Source organism: Pseudophryne corroboree, chromosome 5 (assembly GCF_028390025.1).
Source record: "Pseudophryne corroboree isolate aPseCor3 chromosome 5, aPseCor3.hap2, whole genome shotgun sequence".
Classification (NCBI taxonomy): Eukaryota; Metazoa; Chordata; class Amphibia; order Anura; family Myobatrachidae; genus Pseudophryne; species Pseudophryne corroboree.
The window spans coordinates 99,219,735-99,241,364 of NC_086448.1; the positions used below are offsets into that span (position 1 = coordinate 99,219,735).

Sequence of the window (21,630 nt, forward strand, 5' to 3'; positions counted from 1 at the left end):
GAGGTTTTGCTCCGCTGCGCTTCAAACCACATTGACCTGAATTTTCGGTCCCTGCCTTTTTCGGTTTTCTTCCAAAAGAAATTAGCCTGGCGCCCGTAAGTTCGGGCTCTCTTTCAGGGAGTACTCTATTAGCAACTCCCCCGGCTGAGCTTCGGCCTCAGCGGTCGTTTCTCCCAAAGGGCATGTCCGTTTTTCATATAAATCTGACACTAGTGTTTTTCAGTCCTCTTTGACTGTTGTCAGGGCTCGCTGACTTTCTCTACAGAGGTCTTAGGCTATTCGACGAAGGGTTTTTTCTTCTTTATTCTGTACGATGCTCCCGTACTAAATAGCCAGGGTCCCAGCATATGCTGGGCTGTTGGATACATCTGACCATCAGACAGTCTTCTTGGCGGTTGCTCGGGAGCCTCCGTTTTCCATTTCAGCGCACTTTACGTGCGTGGTGGGACCTTCGTGGGCAGCTGCCCGTGGTGTCTCCATGAATACTTTAGGTCGGGCGGCTACTTGGTCCGGCCGTCATACATTTGTCAAATTCTACAAGTTTGACACTTTTGCGGCCTCTGCATCGCAGTTTGGCCGAGCGGTCTTACAGGACTCTCAGCGCTCTCCCACCCGTTCTGGGAGCTCTGGGACGTCCCCATTGTAACTACGCTCCAGTGGCCCCTAGTGGATGAAGGAGAAATCAGGATTTTGGTACTTACCGATAAATCCCTTTCTCCGATTCCACAGGGGCCACTGGACGCCCGCCCAGCGCTGTTCCTCCTTGTTTTTTGCTTAACGGTTTGCAGATCACCATATGACTGCTTGTTGAGTTCGGGCTAGCCGGTTGTTTGTTAGGTTCTGTTCCAGGTTTGGTTTGTGTTATCCTGGGTTACAGGGCGTCATTAACCTCCTCTACCTTACGGTTTGTTTATTACAGCTCTCCTCGGGCACAGTTTTACGTAGACTGGCTTGGAGGGGAGATAGTAGGGGAGGAGCTAGCCACAGTGTGAGAATTTTAAAGTGCCAGCTCCCAATTACTGCCTACTATTTCCCCATTGTAACTACGCTCCAGTGGCCCCTGTGGAATCGGAGAAAGGGATTTATCGGTAAGTACCAAAATCCTGATTTTGGAAGGTTTATGATCCAACCGTGCTGTTGAAGCACCGTCAGGGAAAGTGCAATATTCTGCACTAGTTTCTCCCTGGATCTCGCTCTTATGAGGAGATCGTCCAAGTATGGGATGACTTTGACTCCTTTCTTGCAAAGAAGAACCATCATCTCCGCCATCACCTTGGAGAATATTCTCGGAGCTGTGGAGAGCCCGAAAGGCAATGTTTGGAACTAGTAGTGGCAGTCCTGCACCGCAAACCTCAGGTATGCCTGATGCGGCGGGTAGATGGGAACATGTAAATAAGCATCTTTGATGTCCATCGATACCAGAAAATTCCTTTTCCTCCAAGCTGGAGATCACCGCTCTCAGGGATTCCATCTTGAATTTGAACCTTTTCAAATAAAGGTTCAGAGTCTTTAGGTTTAAAATCGGTCTGACCGAGCCATCCGGTTTCGGCACTACAAACAGGCTTGCATAAAACCCTTTTTCCTGTTGTGACACAGGAACTAAGGAAATTACGTTGTCTTGACATAATTTCTGTATTGCGTTCAGCACTTTTGCTCTGTCCTGAACAGAAGCTGGTAAGGCTGATTTGAAAAATCGGCATGGGAAAGGTCCTGAAATTCCAATTTGTACCCTTGGGATACCATCTGCAATAGCCAAGGATACAGATCTGAGTGAACCCAGACCTGGCTGAAAGACAGTAGACGTGGCCCCACCCGATCGTACTCCCGCAGGGGAGCCCCAGCATCATGCCGAGGTTTTAGCAGAAGTAGCTGTTGACTTCTGCTCCTGCGAGCCTGATGGTGTTGTAGATTTTTTACCTCTTCCTCGCCCTCTTCCTGCGAAGAAGGGGGTTCCTTATGCCTTTTTGGACTTGTTGGTCCGAAAGGATTGCATCGTATGAGAATGAAATCCTTTACTAGGTGGAGCAGCTGCGGAAGGCAGAAATGCTGACTTGCCTGATGTAGTTGTTGAAATCATGGCATCCAGCTTGTCTCCAAAGAGGGCTTCTCCATTGTAAGGAAGCACCTCAATATTCTTATCTGATTCCGCATCAGCATTCCATTGGCGGATCCACAGCGCCCTGCGGGCTGAAATCGCCATAGCGGAGGATCTTGAGCTCAGCAACCCAATATTCTTCACAGCTTCAACTAAGTAACCTGCAGCATCTTCGATATGGCCGAGAGTTAGGACTATTTCATCCCTGTCAACTGTGTCTATGTTAACAAGCAAGTTGTCAGACTATTTTTTCCACAGCGTTACCTACCCACGCACAAGCAATGGTGGGCCTGAGCACTGTTCCGTTAGCCGTATATATGGATTTTAGGGTTGTTTCTAATTTACGGTCAGCTAGATCTTTTAAAGGGGCTGAACCAGGGGCAGGCAAAACTATTTTCTTAGACAGCCGAGAAACTGAGGTGTCTATCATTGGGGGTGTCTCCCATTTGTGCCTGTCTTCCTCAGGGAAAGGGTACGCTACACGTATCCTTCTGGGAAGGGTAAATTTCTTCTCAGGGTTAGCCCAGGATTCTTCAAAGAACGCATTCAAATCCTTTGAAGGAGGAAAAGTCACAACCTGCTTTTTATTTAATTTAAAATAATCATTTTCCTCTGGGACCAGTGTTGTTTCAGGAAACTCCAACACTTCCTTTATAGCAACTATCATACATTGTATGCTTTTGGCTAATTTGAGGTCTACCCCTCTCAAATCCCCAGTGTTGACGTCAGAGTCGGAATCTGTGTCTGTGTCCCCTTGCATTATCTGGGCCAGAGACCTTTTCTGGGAACTGGATGGGACCCGAGTGGATGATATGGAGGGGTCAGTAAACAGTGCATCCTCCACAGACTGCCTCCAATATTTAGTCTGTTGTTCAGACTCAGAGAATTTCTTTGCAAGCATTGACATATTCTTTTGCAACATTCTCACCCAATCAGGCTCCTTCTGAGAGGGAAGGGCCACCACATTACCCTCTTGTGCATCTAAAATTAATTCTTCCTGGGAAGAACCCTCCCCAATGTCTGACATGTTACACACTTGTACACACACACACACACACACACACACACACACACACACACACACACACACACCACACACACACACACACACACACACACACACACACACACACACACACACACACACACACACACACACACACACACACACACACACCCCTATCACACAGGGGAGCTATTGGGGACAGACCCACACTAAAGTCTGTCAGAGAGACACAGAGGGATTTGCCAGTCCACACACTTCGCCTGATTGTGAATTGTGGAAACATTACCCACTTACAGCGCATATACCAATAATAGGCCCACAGACCTAATTATAATGAACACTCTCTGCCCCTTCTATAACACCCTGTACTTGTATCAGCGTTGTCATGAGGAGAAACAGCGTTCAGGAGCTTCACACTGGAGTTTCTGCAGGAGAATATGGCACTCAGTGAGTTTTCTGGCAAGTCTGAGGAGAAACCCCGCCCTTCAGCCTCAGCAATGTAATATTTATACTGGCTGGGGATGGCACATCAGCGGCTGTACATGTATGTACCCTTTTTGCCAGTGAGAGTAAGGTTTTAAAACATGCCCTCAGAGCGCCCCCCCCCCCCCCCCCCGCGTCCTGCACCCTTGTGCTGAGAGACATGGCACGCGCTGCGCGTGTCCTGTATGCCGCCAACGATGACCGAACGATCCCCTCTCTGCAGGACTCCGGTAATATACTCACCAGCCTTCTGGGATTTGGGTTCCACTGTGGAAACTGTCATCTGCACTTGCTAGCGGGCACTCATTGGCCTGCGGGCTGGGTATGGCCCAATACCAGCAGCAACTGACAGGTCAGTGTTCTGTCGGGGGGATTGGGACATACAATGTAGGGATCAACATGTTTTATTTTTTTTCATACGGAGGCCAATGTGTTTTATTTTTTTCCTGTGGAAGGCAATCTGTTTTTTTTTTCTTGTGTGATATTTTTCACCTGTGCAGTCTGAGTTGCACATACATCTCAATAGTGTTCATACAGAGTCACATTCCAGATTTATACGCATGCATGAAGAAGTGTGTTAGGAATGTGTTAGATGTTCCTGGGCGGGTACAGGATGTTGGCTAATCAGAAGCAGATTTAATGTTGTATGAGCATGTTATGTATGTATGTATGGGCATGTTAGCATGAAAGCAGTGGCCCTAGGTACTGCATTACACCCACAGCCAGGCCACCGCTGTCACTGCACTGTCACCGAATAAAAGCAATAAATGACGCCAAGCATCTCCGGGAGTGCTGGACACCGCCCAGATTGATGAACATGACCACAGAGGGACTGCCCACTTTGATTGTCAGGAAGGTAAATCTTGGTGCAATTTCTATAGAAATTAACCAAGCGCTCAAATTCATATATGACCCTGTTCCACCAAGTTACTGACCCTTTAGTAGAGTAACAATGTATAATTCAAGAGAACAGTCTGGAACCTGGCCCCTAGAGGGGGATGGGGCTCTCTAGCAGAGGGGCACTGTGGGGACTTCCCCTGTAAACCTGTTGGCCATTACAACTCTTTGAGAGAAAAGGGTGTTGGGGACCGCACAAGTACCGTAATTAAACAGATAATGACCTCTGAAAAACTGAATTATTCCTGAATTACTTCACAGTGCAGCAAACATAATGTAATTGGAAAAATTACATAATCTATGCCCTGTGATCAAGCTGTTTAATGCGAAACGTACGTCAGGAAAACCCAATCACGTGATGTACACACGTGATCAAACTAGCTGGAAACCTTAGGAGGCATCGGCCGCATCAGCCACGCTACGCTTCACTAACGGCGGGCATTACGATTCCACGACTCCACGCTGCTGCAACTCTCGGAGCTCCGGCACGATGAGGAACGGGACTTCTCAACAGGCATAATTTTGGAAGTGGTATCGTATACACACCCCGCATTACCCCTTTAACTTATCAACTTGCCCACAATCAATTTTGGGCTGCCTGCAATTGTCAGATATTAAAATGAGGTATTATCCTTTATTCTGACACAGACTCAAGTGCACGCACAACAGAATTGTACCCAGTTAATACAATTGCTATAAAAATAACATTAGCCACTGTGTGATGTCCTCGCAACATTGTATGTATTTAGGAGGATTAACTGCAACATACCAACAGTAACTGTTGCCTTTCAAAGAAGTTCAGGAGTAATCCTTGAATTATTTCTCTCACAGTGGAAGGTCATATCTTGATTGAGCCTAAACAATTAAGAGGAACACAGTGCTGGATCAAACCCACAATGCTATCACTACAAAAAACATATATAAGATAGCATCAAGCACAAATCTTCCTTTCTATCATGTTTATTTGTATACCAGTACATTGTCAGTGAATATATATCTGGGTGCAGACAATATATCTCGGTGCTTTTTACCACAGTACCCAGGTGTAAATTTAGGAGTAATTATATTCATCACTATTTTGCGTTTTTTCTGATGCGGCCATATTTAATGTCTCCTAATTTCCTCTCATGAGTAGAAAATATGTCCTAATTGTGGATACGGCGTGGGCATGAAAAAGTCTCCTGCCCATTAATTGCTACTCATTTACGTACCTGTAATGCTACACCTGACATGCCAACGTGTGACTAGATCAGGTGTTTGTCTTTATTTATTATTCGTTCACATGCTGTCAGGCATTGGTGCCATACATGTGCATATGGACATACTGTGACTAGATTATACAAAGATTATCCACGTATCTGTATTGTTGTGCCTGACATGTCAATCTGTGACGAGATCAGGTGATTGTCTTTACTATATTCTTTTCAGATGTTGTCAAGCGCTGGTATCATGTATGTACATACGGACACACTGTGATCATATTATAAAGACTAGGGTGACGAAAAAAGGAGAGCACAATAATTGCGGTCATACCTCACTGGAGATGCCCAATCTCTTCTGACCTTGGAAGCTAAGCAGTGAAAGGCCGGGTCAGTAACAGGATGGGAGACCACCTATGAACACCCTGGTACTGCAATAAATTGGCTCTCAGATCAATTGTCACCTATACTCTAATTACAAGGTACTATTAAATGAGAATGCTGTGTGGTCTAGATTGATTTCTCCGCACAGTGATTTTTTCTAATTTTTCTACTCTTGTTGTGAGCCTGACATATCACTCAGTGACCAAGTCAGGACATTTGCATTCATTTCTCATAGGGTGTATGGCATTTGTGCCTTGTGCCTCATATCTCTAAAGTAATTTACCAATGTGGATATACAGTAATTTTATTACTAACACAGAGGTGACCAAAGAAGTGAGTTCAATATTTGCGGTCATACCTCACTGGAGATGCCCAATCTCTTCTGACCTTGGAAGCTAAGCAGTGAAAGGCCGGGTCAGTAATAGGATGGGAGACCACCTTTGAACACCCTGGTACTGCAAAAAATTGACTCCCGAATAGATTGTCACCTAGACTAATGCCACAAGGTATAACTTCTTTACATGACCAATGATTTAATTCTCTGCGACAAAAATGATCCATAATGGACAGATGCAGAATAAATGATGGTCATACTTTATACGAGAAATATCATGCAATGACATTACATTCTTTGTACCACAGCCATTAATTTCCGGCAGTTAGTAAATTGTGACTTTTTGATCACTTATGTTGAATATTTACGCTCATATGTTCGCGAGGCAATTTCACTTTATATTTGTACTCCTTAAATTCAACTTGAAAATATTATTTAATTAAATCGATTTTACCAGTGATGCTATAATCTTAAACCTCTGAATTAGAGTGCTCCCAAAAAAGAGTCTACTTTCCAAACATCCTTCTGTTTGGTTATTTTTCGGCCATTACAACTCTGCCAGTGACTGTTTGTTTCTGTTCAAGCACAGTTGTATCCAGTCAGCACAGTGTTTGCTCCTTGTCCTGATTTAGTCCTGATTCCTGAGATCCAGTAAGCTGAGCTCTGTGTTGTTATACTAAAGTTACCAGTATGGCTGCCATCTGCTGCACTGCCAGTCACAGTCTAGTCCGTTATCTAGTTGGTTCCGCTCCAGTCCAGTATCCAGTTGGTTCCAGTCCGGTCTAGTATCAAGTTGGTTTCAGTCCAGTCCAGTATTCAGCCGGTTACAGTCTGATCCAATATCTCCAGTTCAGTTCCAGTCCAAGTCCGGTTCCAGTCAGCCACTGCTAGCAACCTAGTGACCAGTCTACACCACTGAGTTATTTCAGCTATTACTCAGGGGTGTAGTATGGTATACCGGCGGCCGGGCTCCCGGCGACCAGCATACCAGTGCCGGGAGCCCGACTGCCGGCATACCGACAGCGTGGCGAGCGCAAATTAGCCCCTTGTGGGCTCACTGCGCTCGCCACGCTGCGGGCATGGTGGCACGCTACACGCGCCACGCTATTTTATTCTCCCTCCAGGGGGGGTCGTGGACCCCCACGAGGGAGAATATGTGTCGGTATGCCGGGTGTCGGGATTCCGGCGCCGGTGTACTGGGTGCCGGGAGCCCGACATTCGGCAACCAGAAGACCACCCATTACTCAGGGGTGCCTGATTCTGTGTCTGACTTTTTGATGGATCCGGAGAGGGTGGATTCTGAATGTCTTGGCATGAACAGACAGGCAAATTAATTTCTTCAAATTAAAACAGTAATATTGACATTAGAAGAGTCATGAAGAAGTCAATCTCTGTACTATTTCCCTTAAGCAATTTTAGACACACATTAAAAAAGTTTGAATTTTGTAGAAAAATAACACCAGAGATTGCAGTATTTTTGCTATCAAAGTTTTGAAAATGGACCGCATGTGGTGACCATTTAATTATAGAAGTGATTTGAGTAGAGATGCCCCCCGGAGCTTTTGCGGCTGCAAGCAACTGCGTACAAATTCGCAGCATAAGTGCAGATCAGATAAACAACAAATTCCTGGGTGAGTCTCTGGTCACTCAGAATGGGCGCCGCAATTGAAATGCCGGAGATGTGTTTCTTGTGTACAGGATCACACTCGGTGGCTGATATACGTTTTTGCTGCCATTTCCTGTTACCTCCCATAAAATGGTTGTTCTCTGTCAATCACTTGTGAATGAATCCTCACTGTGACCATATTTGCAATTCACTCACTACGATATGCCGGCGGTCGGGCTCCCGGCGACCAGCATACCGGCGCCGGGAGCCCGACCGCCGGCTTACCGACAGTGTGGCGAGCGCAAATGAGCCCCTTGCGGGTTCGCTGCGCTCGCCACGCTACGGGCACGGTGGCGCGCTACGCCATTTTATTCTCCCTCCAGGGGGGTCGTGGACCCCCACGAGAGAGAAAAAGTGTCGGTATGCCGGCTGTCGGGATCCCGGCGCCGGTATACTGTGCGCCGGGATCCCGTCAGTCGGCATACTGAAGACCACCCCATACGCATTGTGGCAGTGACCCATGCACAGACAACCAATAAACGCCCAGCTGCGTGACCATCGGAATAGCGTATCTATGAATCATGCCCAGTGTTGTGACTGGAATGTGCTTCTTTAAAGTATACTTACCTACATTGGAAGCAGCGATTTTGCGAAGCAATAGATAGTAAAACTAACCCTTTCTCTACTGTCAAAATAAACTTTATATCAGAACCAGTTAAACATTTTTGGAGGCCAAACTGAGGCAAACTTTTATATTGCACAAATCGAATATCTCTACATCAGGGCAATGGGGGAGATTTATCAAAAATTGGAGAGAGATTAAGGGAAGAGAGAAAAAGTACCATCCAGTCAGCTTCTAACTGCTATGTGTTTAAAAATGTGTTTAAAAAATGACAGTAAGGAGCTGATTGGTTAGTACATTATCTCTCTCCATGTTATCTCTCTCCAAGCATTAATAAATCTCTCCCCATATCTGGTATACCTGTACAGTCTAGAAGTTACAGAAGAAAACAAGGAGTGCATGTTGTGAGTTCAATTCTTTTTTCCACATATCCAAGGAAAACCTTATTTGTGCTGAGAAAAAAAATCCAATACTTGCTTGGGTAGAATAAAGAATACTGAACATATAATGAATGAAGCCAAAGCAGTTACGAAAAGCGAGAAAGGTTTATAAGGCCTGTTGTCAGTGAAGGCAGCCATATTAGTGCTTATGGGATATGACTGGTTCCAAAATGGCTGCCACCACTGCCAACAGGTGTCCATTGAAGATCAACCTAAGTAAAAGTGGATAAAGAACAGACAAGTTTCATAAGTACTGTAAATGAGGTTAGCTAGATTCAATCATTATGTTTCTATTGATTTCCTACATAGTTCAGTTCAATTAGTTGCTCTGAAAAAATTTGATTAATGGGGGAAATGTGCTCATCTCTAATTACTGAAATTTTATTTTACTGTATCAAAGCACAGTCAGAAGCTAGGTAATTGGATAACACACTTGCTATACTTTCATGAGGTGAACTTTTATTGTACTTTATTAATTGCACAATAACATATTGCTAACTTACATGACAGTTTTTAACATTTTAACACATTTTTTTTCAGCCTCTGTTCCCAGTTTGTATAATATTAATGTGTACCACAGGTAATTTAATGCTGGATAATATATATACTGTTTATTTCATAGGTGCGAACTGATAATTGCAGTGTGTCTCATGTACTATATGTGTTTCTACTGCACTGCATAATAATTGTAAGTAGACACCTCCAACTCTTTCTAAATATAACCAATTTCATAATTTAAATGATGTATAAATTGCCATTTACCCCATCAGCCAAAACACTAAAGCCACCTGCCGAATATTGTGCAGGTCCCCTTCGTGCTGCCAAAACAGCTCTGACTCATCGAGGCATGGACTCCACAAGACGTGTGAAGGGGTCCTGTGGTATCTGGCCCAAAGAAGTAAGCAGCTGATCCCTTAAGTTTTGTTAAGACGGGCATAAACCATACCTCCCAACTGTCACGATTTTCGCGGGACAGTCCCGTTTTTTTGGGACTGATCCGCTGTCCCACCCGCGGGCCACAGGTTCCCGTAGTGCAGGGGGGGGGGGGGGCAGTTAGGAGGCTCCCGTCACTGCTGCTCAGCGGAGAATAGACACTGTGTGCATGCGCACAGCATCTATTCACCTGAGACAGAGGGAGAGGGCGCATGCCAGCGGCTTCCAGAGCTCTGGGCATGCCCCCTCAGTGATGAAAATGGGGCGTGGCTCGCAATCACGGGCCTTCCCGCTAAGCCATGCTTCCCGTTCCAACAGACCACACCCCCTTTTTGGGCGGGCACGCGTGTACAGTAGGTGTCCTTCTCCATGGCATTCTAATTTTGGGAGGTGTGCATAAACAATACAATTACCTGGGAGATTTTCGGCCAGATCTGGCTGGTTGAAATTAAAATCTGGTAATAGATGAGAGCAAATGACAATCCACCAGTTGCTCCCAAACACTGGAAAACAGGCAAAAAACAATTTGTCTGAATGACACGTTTTGTCCACTTTCCAGTGCTTGGGAGCAAATGGTCGATTGTCATTTCCTCTCATCCATTACCAGATTTAAATTTCAACCAGCCAGATCTGTCTGATAATCTGCCAGATAATTGTATAGTGTATGCCCATCTTAAGTTGTGCGGTGGGGCCTCCATGGCTCTGATTTGTTTTTCCAGCACATCCCACAGAGGCTCGATCGAATATAGATCGGAGGAATTTGCACTAATATTTCTGAATTATCTACTACTATGTAGTTTTTCAAATCTTATTGCTATTGCCTCTTGGTGTGCTGGGAAAAATCTGCGTTGTCTATCTCTCTAATTTAGAATAACACCTTCCTCAGCACCTGAGAGGAATTACTCATTTGACTGAGCAGCTTCCATTTTAACTTGAATTTGGAGGCCAAGTCAATATCTTTAACTCTCTGTCATGTTCCTCAAACCATTCCTGAACAATATTTGCAGTGTGACAGGGTACATTCTCCTGCTGATAGCCACAGCCATCAGGGAATACCGCTGCCATGAAGAGGTGCACTTGGTCTGATGCTCACGTGCCCATTGTAGGCAGGGGTGTAGCGAGGGTGCAGAAAACGTTACTCCCCCTTTCCATGGGCCACTATATTGGCAGCCTCAGAGCAGGAGGAGGAGAAGCAGAGTTGAGAGCACACTGACTCAGACTCAGAGACTAGGTAGGGAACAGGGCAGGCCAGAGGTGACAGCAGAAAACACTGACAGCCGGCACATGCCGGAACTCTGCCTGCCCTCTTTATATGTATGTCTGTACAACAGGGTTACTTCTATTCTACAGCACCAGTCTGTGCCCCTGCTGCTGCAGCACATCTCTCTTTCCTAGATGCTGCAGCACAAGTCTCTACTTTAGTCTTGCCGCAGCACCTCTTTCTGCCCTGGCTTCTGCAGAACCTCTCTCTGCCCTGGCTGCTGTAGCACCTCTCTCTCTACCCTGGCTGCTGCAGCACTTATCTCTACATTGATGCTGCAGCTCCTCTCTCTACCCCAGCTGCTGCTGCAGCACCTCTCTCTACAGCAGCTGCTGCAGCAATTTTCTGTACATTGATACTGTAGCATCTCTCTGCCCCAGCTGCATTAGAAGCTGCAACACCTCTCTCCCCCTCAGGCTGCTGCAGCACCTCTCTCTGCTCTGACGCAGCCCTCTCTGCCCCTCAGGCAATTTTGGGGCATTATTTTAATTAATGCATAGTGGTATTATTAGGTCTGGGATGACAGTTCTAGGTTATAATTCTCACTGAGGCATTGGGGGGGGGGGGGGGGGGGGGGATTTTGGTGCATAATTTTTCAATTGAGAGTTTGGGGGTTTTAGGTCTGTGTGTGTGTGTGTTTGGGGGGTCACATTTAGGGTATTATTTTCATTCAGAGATTGGGGGGGGTTATCAGGTCTGTGGGTGGGTCACATTTGGAGCTTTATTTTCATTGAGGAATTGGGGGGATTGTGAGGTCAGGTCACTTGGGGCATATATAGTGTTTTTCATTTATTTGATTTAAACAAGTAAATAGTTAAATACAGCTACTACTTCCATAGTGGCTCTACCATAGTGTAATGTGTATAATGACTCAACCATAGTGTAACGTGTATAAGGGCCTCTACTGTGTGGCATAATTTGTATAAAGGGTACTACTGTGTGGTGTAATGTGAATAACGGACACTACTGTTCGGTGTAATATGTATTGATACTAATCCATTATTTGTTATTACCAGTTATTTATACCCCATTCACATCGCACAAATAACCCGGTATCGACACGCCATATTGCCGTGTCGAAACGGGTCAGTGTGCAATGTGAAATCACTTTCGCCGAATTAGCGGGTCGCCTGACCCGGTAATTCAACCCGGTATAAAAGAATGGTTATACCCGGGTTGAATACCGGATCAGGCGCAGTATGAATGGGAGCCGCGTCGATGCGACACGGTTCCCATTGACAGCATAGGGAGAGGCAGCGCAGGAGATGAGCTTATCTCCCAGCGCCGCCTCCACCCCCGCCCCTGCTGCTGCTGCGCCCCCCCGCTGCTATGGCAACCGACCCGGTATATTGCCGGGTCAGAAAGCCACCATAGCAGAGCAAATGCCGGATCCCACCCGGTAAGTGCTGAAACACACTACCCGGCTTTTGCCAGCCGGGAAAAAGCCGGACGGCTTTTTCCTGTGCCGGCATTGTAGTTAACAGTGTGAGGGCTAGGGTCCCTTCACACTGCACGGCCTCGGCCCGGCTGCCGGGTTGCAGCCGGGTCTCACCACTGGAAGGTCCGGCGGCCAGGCGGCCGCCGGGCCGTCTTTGGAGCCAGTAAACCATGTGTGTGAAGGGGAGCTTTCACACACAACGGTTTTTTCTGAAGCCGTGTCTGATGCTGCGCATGCGCACAGCATCAAACACGGCTCAAAGCCGTCCTGTGTGACAGACACTGCCGGTTTCTCCCGGATGGCAAAAAGCCGGACAAAGTTTGTCCGGCTTTTTGCCATCCGGGAAAAACCGGAGTGTGTGTTACAGCCCTGAGGACACATTTCTCTTACCGGGTGGGATCCGGCATTTGCGATCTGAAAGCGGTATTATATAGCACACACATTCTGCAGCACTTTACAGAGAATATTTCACAATTCACATCAGTCCCTGCCCCATGTGAGCTTACAATCTACTGTATATTCCTTAACACACACACACACACACACACACACACACACACACACACACACACACACACACACACACACACACACCAGGGTTAATTTTTGTTGGAAGTCAATTAGCCTACAGGTATATTTTTGGATTGTGGGAGGAAACCAGCGCAAGCACAGGGAGAATATATAAAGTCCTCAACGTTAGGGCATACTTGCCTACATGACCCTCTCCATGAGGGAGAAAATGCTCTGTTCCTGGACTTTCCTGGTAATGTATGATTGCCATCACCTGTGGTGAAACACCTTTCTTATCAATTAACTATCTCACCACAGGTGATGGCAATCATACATTACCAGGAGAGTACAGGAACAGAGCATTTTCTCCCTCATGGAGAGGGTCAGGTAGGCAAGTATGCGTTAGGGCCATGGTGGGAATCGAACCCATGACCACAGTGCAGTGAGGCAGTAATGCTAACCATTACACCATCTGTGCTGCTATGACCCTATATTGCAAGCCTTGGGCATGCACTGACCTTATTTTAAACATGGGGGCACCCAAAGGAAACTTTTCCCCTGAGCTCTACATGATCTAACCGGCTCTGTCACCAATTTTGGATTTTAAAATATTGTTTCTTTTCAAAAGTAACATTCCACCACGTTTGCTAGGCACCCAACTGTACAGGGGAGGGGGGCGCCAAAACATACCGTTGCACTGGGCACCATAGTGCCTAGCTACACCTCTGATTGTAGGCATTTTTGACATTGGACAGGGGTCAGCATGGGCAATCTGGCAGGTTTGCAGCTAAAAAAGTCTTTCACAGCAAGCTGCCATGCACTGTTGTCAAAGTCGAAAAATATTGCAGTACACACATCATGTACAAACTACACACAGATTGCCTCCGTGTGCGTACCTGCTCTGCTGTGCGTGCGCATATTCGCACCCACAAGAGCAGTTGGAACAGACATCGCCCACCTATTCAAACCGACCTATGACCTCTCCTGTACTGTAAATGACCATCCCTGTGTCCAATGGACAAAGAGATTACAGTATCCATTGTGTTATGTTTTGGATGAATTGTATAAAGAGAGCCTGCAGCAGGCCTGGTCAGACACAAGACTCACAACGTTATCTATCAGATGACGGAGGACCAGACTGGGTAGCGCGGCGAATCCACTCACGTATGTAACATTGATTGTAGCCATTTACTCTGTTATATTGTATTGTTTGTATTGTAACCCCCTTTCAGCAATTATACGCTGTGGTGTCGGAACCCAGTGGTTTAACTACAAACTGGTGTCGTGTCTTTCTTTCCCTGCTAAGGTTTAAAGTGTAATAGCATCACACTGCATTGCTGCATAAGGTTTAAAGTGTAATAGCATCACACTGCATTGCTGCATAAGGTTTAAAGTGTAATAGCATCACACTGCATTGCTGCATAAGGTTTAAAGTGTATTCATTGGGTGTGTACGCGCTGTGTGTACTTTGTACCGTCAGCGCGGCGTTTGTACGCAAAGTCCGTACACGGTACGGGACTCTGTACGCTAACAGCGTAAAAAGTGCGTAGAGTGTGTATTAAGTTTAGCGGCCGCAGCGGCTTCATGGCAAAGTGTATTTAAAGTGTGTATAAGGTATAGCTTTTCATTCCTGCATATAAAACGGCTTTATCACTGTCTATCACAGCAAGCTGCCATGCACTGTCTATCACAGCAAGCTGCCCTGCACTGTCTATCACAGCAAGCTGCCATGCACTGTCTATCACAGCAAGCTGCCATGCACAGTCTATCACAGCAAGCTGCCATGCACTGTCTATCACAGCAAGCTGCCAAGCACTGTCTATCACAGAAAGCTGCCATGTACTATCTATCACAGCAAGCTGCCATGCACTGTCTAGCACAGCAAGCTAAAACTTTTTCAGCAATTTGTGCCACAGTAGCTCTTATGTGGGATAGGACCACACCGGCTACCCAGGCCCAATTTTGAGCCTTAGGCAGGCACCCATGACCCTGTCACTGGCTCACCATTTGTCATTCCTAGAACCACTTGTGATACAAACCACAGCATATCGGGAACACCCACAAGACCTGCCGTTTTGGAGATGCTCTTACCCAGTCATCTAGCCATCAGAATTTGGCCCTTGTCAGTCGCTCAGATCATTACAATTGGCCATTTTTCCTGATTCCAACATGTCCACTTCAAGTACTAAGTGTTGCCTATATCCCACCGCTTGACAGGTACCATAGTAAGAAGAAAACCAATGTTATTCACTTCACCTATCAGGGGTTTTAGGGGGTCATTCCGAGTTGATCGCACGTAGCAACTTTTTGCTGCTCGTGCGCTCAACCTGACGCCGCCTATGGTGGAGTCAGTGTATTTTAGCATAGCAGGGCTGCGATCGTATGCCTGCTATGCTAAAAAAGTTTAAAGCAAAACAAGACTAGCCCTGCAGCTAATTACCAGTGTGACGGATCCAGCGATGAAGGTCCCGGCTGTGACGTCAGACATCCGCTCTCCAAATGCCTGGACATGCCTGCGTTCAACTTACCACGCCCGGAAAACGGTGAGTAGACGCCCGATCCTCCTTCCCGCTGTCAATTTCCTTGCGATCGCGCCTGCAATCGCTTTCATCGGTCCTGGCGTCTTTGCCCAGCTGGGCAACGACACGCATGCGCAATGCGAGCGTCGCACAGCCGCAGTTCCGACTCGTTCGCACCGCAGCGAAGATCCGCTGCGTGCGAACAGGTCGGAATGACTCCCACAATGTTATGGCTGAAAGGTATACAATTCTGGTTAACTGACCTTGGGCCTAACCCCAACCCCCCTAATGCCTAACCCTACCCTCCCTTTCCCGGGCCCTAACCCTTGCAGTTACCCCAATACTTTCCTTTCAGGATGCCAGTTGTTGGTCTCCCGAGTGGTCTCAGGATTTCAGCGTTGGTCACATGACTGCTGGCATCCTGTCCATCGGAATGCTAAATGCATCCCTTTAATTCAAGTAATGCAAGCAATGCACACAAGTGATACACACAATGCAACAATACGGACAAGTAATTAAAATGGGAGAGAGCTGAATAGGCCCAAAAACATATAAGAGTCTTTCATTGTTGTGATTGGTTAGTGTAGGCTATGTTGCTAGGCAGATTAAGGGTATTAGGCTGTTTATTATTGGTTTAGGCTTGGCCTATCAGTAGTAGAGGGTAGGAGGGTTTTAGTAGCCTTTATAAGGAGGAGTTCGAGGGATTGAAGTCCTCTTGTCGGTTTGGAAGCCCACCCACCCTCCCAAATATTTTATTTTTGTTCTTGTTCTACAATTCTAATACTCATTCAATCTGAATTTCATTCAATTTAATTTGGCGGGAAGGTGCCAAGACCAGCGGTCATATGTAGCATAAGTCGTCGCTGTGGGGCACTTACCCCTTTGCTGGACAGCCGGTGTTGTTCTGCCCCTGAGGCGGGCACAATGGGCGTTCCCACTAGGAGGTTCGTACCGCGCCAGTAAGGGGTGGCGAGTCCTTCACAGCTCAGCTTATGTTTATATATAGTTAGGGCGTTTCAGTCGCCACCATTACAGTTGGGGGGCGTTTCACTCGCCGCTAAGTTGTATGATATATTTGACTGGAGCTGGCCAGTGCAGCGTCTTCCTTGCCATCCCTACGTTTAGGGTCATCCAATTCATAAATACAATGGCCTTTTAAATCTATGCAGTTGGTGTCCATGTCGTTATTTTAGTTGATAAGCTAGCTTAAAGTATATTGTTACGGTTAGAGCAATCACAAATAATGATAGACGCCTTATTCTGTTACACTGTATGATTAAGGACAAAACAGTAATAAAACAAGACTGGGTAATAACAGACAAACAGAGAGGTAGGAAGGCCCTGTTCACAAGCTTACAACCTATTGGGAAATATGCATTGATACACAAAGGATAAGACTACATATTGCATATTATTTCTTCCACATTGAAGAGGTTCTTGGTGATTACTGAATTGATTGAGTAGCTACCATTTTATATTGAGGTTCTTGGTGGGCTATATGATCCAATCACACAGCAATGGTGGCCTAGGGTGAGGATGATGTGAAAGTGAACAAAGATAAAATATATAAAATTATGTGTGGACTGTATAGAAGGGATCTAATTGGGTATGATACCTTATCGGAGTTATGTGGGTGGTTCTGGAATTTGACAAGCTGCCTGAAGAAGTGAGTTTTTTAGGGACCACTTGAAGGTTTGGAGACCATAGGAAAGTCTTATTGTGCATGGGAGGGCATTCCAAAGTGGATGCAGCTTGAAAAAAGTCCTGTACCTGTGAATGGGAGTAGGTAATGAGTATGATTGATAGACACAGGTCTTGTGCAGAGCCGAGGGGTCATGGTTGGGAGATATCTTGAGATAAGCAAATAAATGTATGTTGCTCACCCTGCCCAGTATAGAGTGGGAACTTGTGGCACTTGGTAGGAACGGGCAGTGGGGAGCTAGGCTCCTGCAGCCCGTACTTCTTAGTAATATTTGCCTGCTGCATGAGGGCACATCTGTACAAGTGTGGAAATGTGGCGAAAAAAGCAAGTTCAGAGTCAAAGAAGACACCTAGACAGCAAAATTGTAGCGTTGGGTTGATCGTCGAGTTATCGACAGTGATAGAGATATCAGGTTGGTAACTACTATTGGGCGGTGGAAATAATTAACTCTGCACATGTTACATCTGCCCCACCTGCAGTGCAGCATGGTTTTGCCCAGTTGCTTGATATTTTGGTCTGCTAACACACCTGAATAAGGCCCTATGTCCTGAAGACCTAGGGATTGTCTTGTTCTGGAGAGATCCAGAAGAATAAGAAGTGAGTATGGCCTTTAGATTGAGCAGTGATCAAATACCACCTAAGGCGGGTACACACTTGGCCGGCCGGTTAATCCGCCGACTGAACAACCAATGTGGTAAGCTATATGAACAAGTGATTATTTATTATTTTTAATTATTAATAGTTACTTATATAGCACAGCATATTCTGTTGCACTTTACAATTAAGAACAAAACAGTAATAAAACAAGACTGTCTGCGGCGTATGCATGCTCCCACAATTAGTAGCTTAACAAACGAATGCTAAAGGTACTCTAGGCATCTCAGCAACGCCGCACCATGGAGCAATTTTAAGCAAAGATGTGTGAGGACACATTTGTACATGTGGGGAAATGTGTTGAAAAAAGGACTGTCCAGAGTCAAGGATGACCAGTAGGCAGCGAGCTTGTGGCATTGGGTTGATTGTCAAGTTAACTATTTTTTGGGCAGGTGGCAATATAATTAACTCTAAACAAATAAAATCTTTCCTGTGCACAGCGTAGAAAGGTAAACAGAGGAGGGCTGCCCTTAGGTTATTTACACCTATATAGATGCCTCTCCACAGACACCAAAGAACAATGGGAAAAGAAAAGGGTAGGAGTAAAATATCACAAGGCGCCACAAAACGTGTATATAACACTGAATTTAGACCATACGTTCCTTCTATAGCTGAGTCCAATTTCAGAGATCCAGATTTTCCACCTCATTCATTGACCAGGCATGTCAACATATATGTAAAATAGAGAGTAAAGTACCATCCTGTGTAGCAAGCATAAAATTTTAATATCACATCAAACAGGACATTAACACACAACAAGCATGTAATAAAGCATGTGAAATAATGACAGCCACAGTAGATCCACAGAACAATTACCAGATGGTCTGAGAACCTGGAAAAAGTTCTCAAACAAGCTCTTAAATCACCAAGAAACCACCCGGATCTGGAAACTGGGAGAAGGGACCTGGTTCTTGTCGTGCCGGATCTGCTGGAAATGGCTGGTATATGTAGTCAAATACCAACGCATTTCGACTCCTTCCTGGAGTCTTTTTCAAGGCATAATGAGCAAATACACAGGGTATCGTATTTAAACATACAGATGACCAATCAGAATATCTCTTATCGGCGGGACATTTAGACGTCATACACAGATCGTTTTTCCTGTTGTCACGGCACTTCCGGTGCATCCTCTGTCGCTCACTGACGTTTTTATCGCCTGCAAAAAATTTTTGTGTAGTTTCAGAGTAGCTCAAAACCTACTCAGCACTTGCGATCACTTCAGACTATTCAGTTCCGAATTTGACGTCACAAACCCGCCCAGCCACGCCTGCGTTTTCCCTGGCACGCCTGCGTTTTTTCGAACACTTCCTGAAAACTGTCAGTTGCCACCCAGAAACGCCCACTTCATGTCAATCACTCTGCAGCAACCAGTGCGACTGAAATGCTTCGCTAGACCCTGTGCAAAACTCCATCGTTCGTTGTGCCCAGTGGCGGTTCTTGCCACGGGCAAGCGGTACTTTTGCCCGGGGCGCCGCCATCCGGAGGGCGCCGCACCAGGGCAAGATCCGCCACTGTGCCCCCCGCAGTGTCCTGCTGTGCCCCCCCACTTTGAAGGGAACCAGACGCGTAGTGTCTTGTTTCCCTTCATTGAGAGGACCTTAGTTGTGCGGTGCGCGATGACGTTCTCGCGCACCGCACAGCAAAGGTCCTCTCCATAAAGGGAAACTAGACGCTACGGTCTAGTTTCCCTTCATGTAGAGGACCTTTGCTGTGCGATGCGCGATGACATCATCACGCACCGCACAGCATAGTGGCACAGACACTAGGGGTCATAATTGACCTCTAGTGTCTATGCTGTTCTATGGGAGAGACGTAATAACGTCTCTCCCATAGATCGAAGAGAGGAGAGGAGAAGAGTGGCGCCGCCGGCGGAGGGGGTCTGCAGCGGTCTGGATCAGGAACGGGGATGGTAAGTATACTTTTTTTTATTTCATTTTTTCTTTCAGCGCCGTGACCACGCCTCCATTTGAAGCCACGCCCCTATATTTTGCCCGGGGCGCCACAAGGCCAAGAACCGGCCTTGGTTGTGCCCGTATGTCGCGTGTGTGCATTGCGCCGCATACGCATTGCACCGCATACGCAATATGCAGAACTGCCATTTTTTAGCCTAATCGCTGCGCTGCGAACAAATGCAGCTAGCGATCAACTCGGAATGACCACCATTGTTCCCATGGTAAATGTAAAAGTATTTTTACCTTAGTACAACCAATATATTATATATATTTTTTTTAATATTGGCATATTTCTATGCATTATTGGAACCCTTAACTGTCCCATTTATTTGAAACTAGAACATATCCTTTAAGTAGAAAACAGATTAAGGTCCACATTAAACAGAGAAAGCATTTCGTTTCTAGACTAGAGAAGACAGTATTTGCACTGTAGTCATGCTGTGCACAATTCTCCTCTCTTTGAATTGACACTTTCAAATATATATATTTTTTCAACATTTTGTAACCCATATTTTCTTATAATATTGTCATCTAACATCTTTCATAATGTCCCATTTCTCTGGGGAAGCAGTGATATGTTCTCATTTTCCCAGTTACAGTAACCTGTACTAAATTTATTGATGAAAACAAATCCTTTAATGTATATACTGTAATGCAGCCCCGGTTCCTACAATTGGAAAATAAGTGGGAAAATCTAGAGCAGACAACTTCTGCATAAAGTGGGTCTAGTTGTTAGCTACGCTTCTACTGTACATTGGTGGTCATTCCAAGTTGTTCGCTCGGTAAATTTTTTCGCATCGCAGCGATTTTCCGCTTAGTGCGCATGCGCAATGTCCACAGTGCGACTGCGCCAAGTAAATTTGCTATGCAGTTAGGTATTTTACTCACGTTTTTTTCTTTGTTCTGGTGATCGTAATGTGATTGACAGGAAGTGGGTGTTTCTGGGCGGAAACAGGCCGTTTTATGGGCGTGTGGGAAAAAACGCTACCGTTTCTGGGAAAAACGCGGGAGTGGCTGGAGAAACGGAGGAGTGTCTGGACGAACGCTGGGTGTGTTTGTGACGTCAAACCAGGAACGACAAGCACTGAACTGATCGCACTGGCAGAGTAAGTTCGAGCTACTCAGAAACTGCACAGAGATGTCTTTTCGCAATATTGTGAATCTTTCGTTCGCAATTTTAAGAAGCTAAGATTCACTCTGGTAAACGTGAAGACCGGATGTTTATTTGCTACAGCTGGAATCTTTTTTGCATCTGAAGGATTGATAGACTTGCCACCTAACGGATTTGCAGGACGCCGCAATCCGACATTAAAGATTGAGAGATATATATATATTTTATTTAAGAGACTTTTAGTTCTTAGCGGACTTTAAGCGGACTTTAAACAATAAATGAGCCAGTAGCAGTGCTCAAAAAGGATCTATATTGGTCAATCACTCATTTTTATATCTATATATATATGCTGGTCATTGGGTTATCTCTCATTCACACATTTGTGCTATATACGGTTCCTGGTTTAGGACACATACCACGGCATTCATTAGAGGCTCGAAACAACTTTTTAGGCTAAGGGGGACGGAGAAACAAGGGTACATTT

At 45.8% G+C, this 21,630-nt stretch overlaps 1 protein-coding gene and 2 pseudogenes across 2 annotated transcripts in view; 2 read left to right on the forward strand and 1 right to left on the reverse strand.

The window, feature by feature from the left end:
* Positions 1 to 21,630, reverse strand: part of PTER (phosphotriesterase related) — a 414,219-nt gene that overhangs the window by 286,714 nt on the left and 105,875 nt on the right. The window lies entirely within an intron of this gene.
* LOC134930183 (5S ribosomal RNA) lies at positions 6,001 to 6,120 on the forward strand (annotated as a pseudogene).
* LOC134930046 (5S ribosomal RNA) lies at positions 6,409 to 6,528 on the forward strand (annotated as a pseudogene).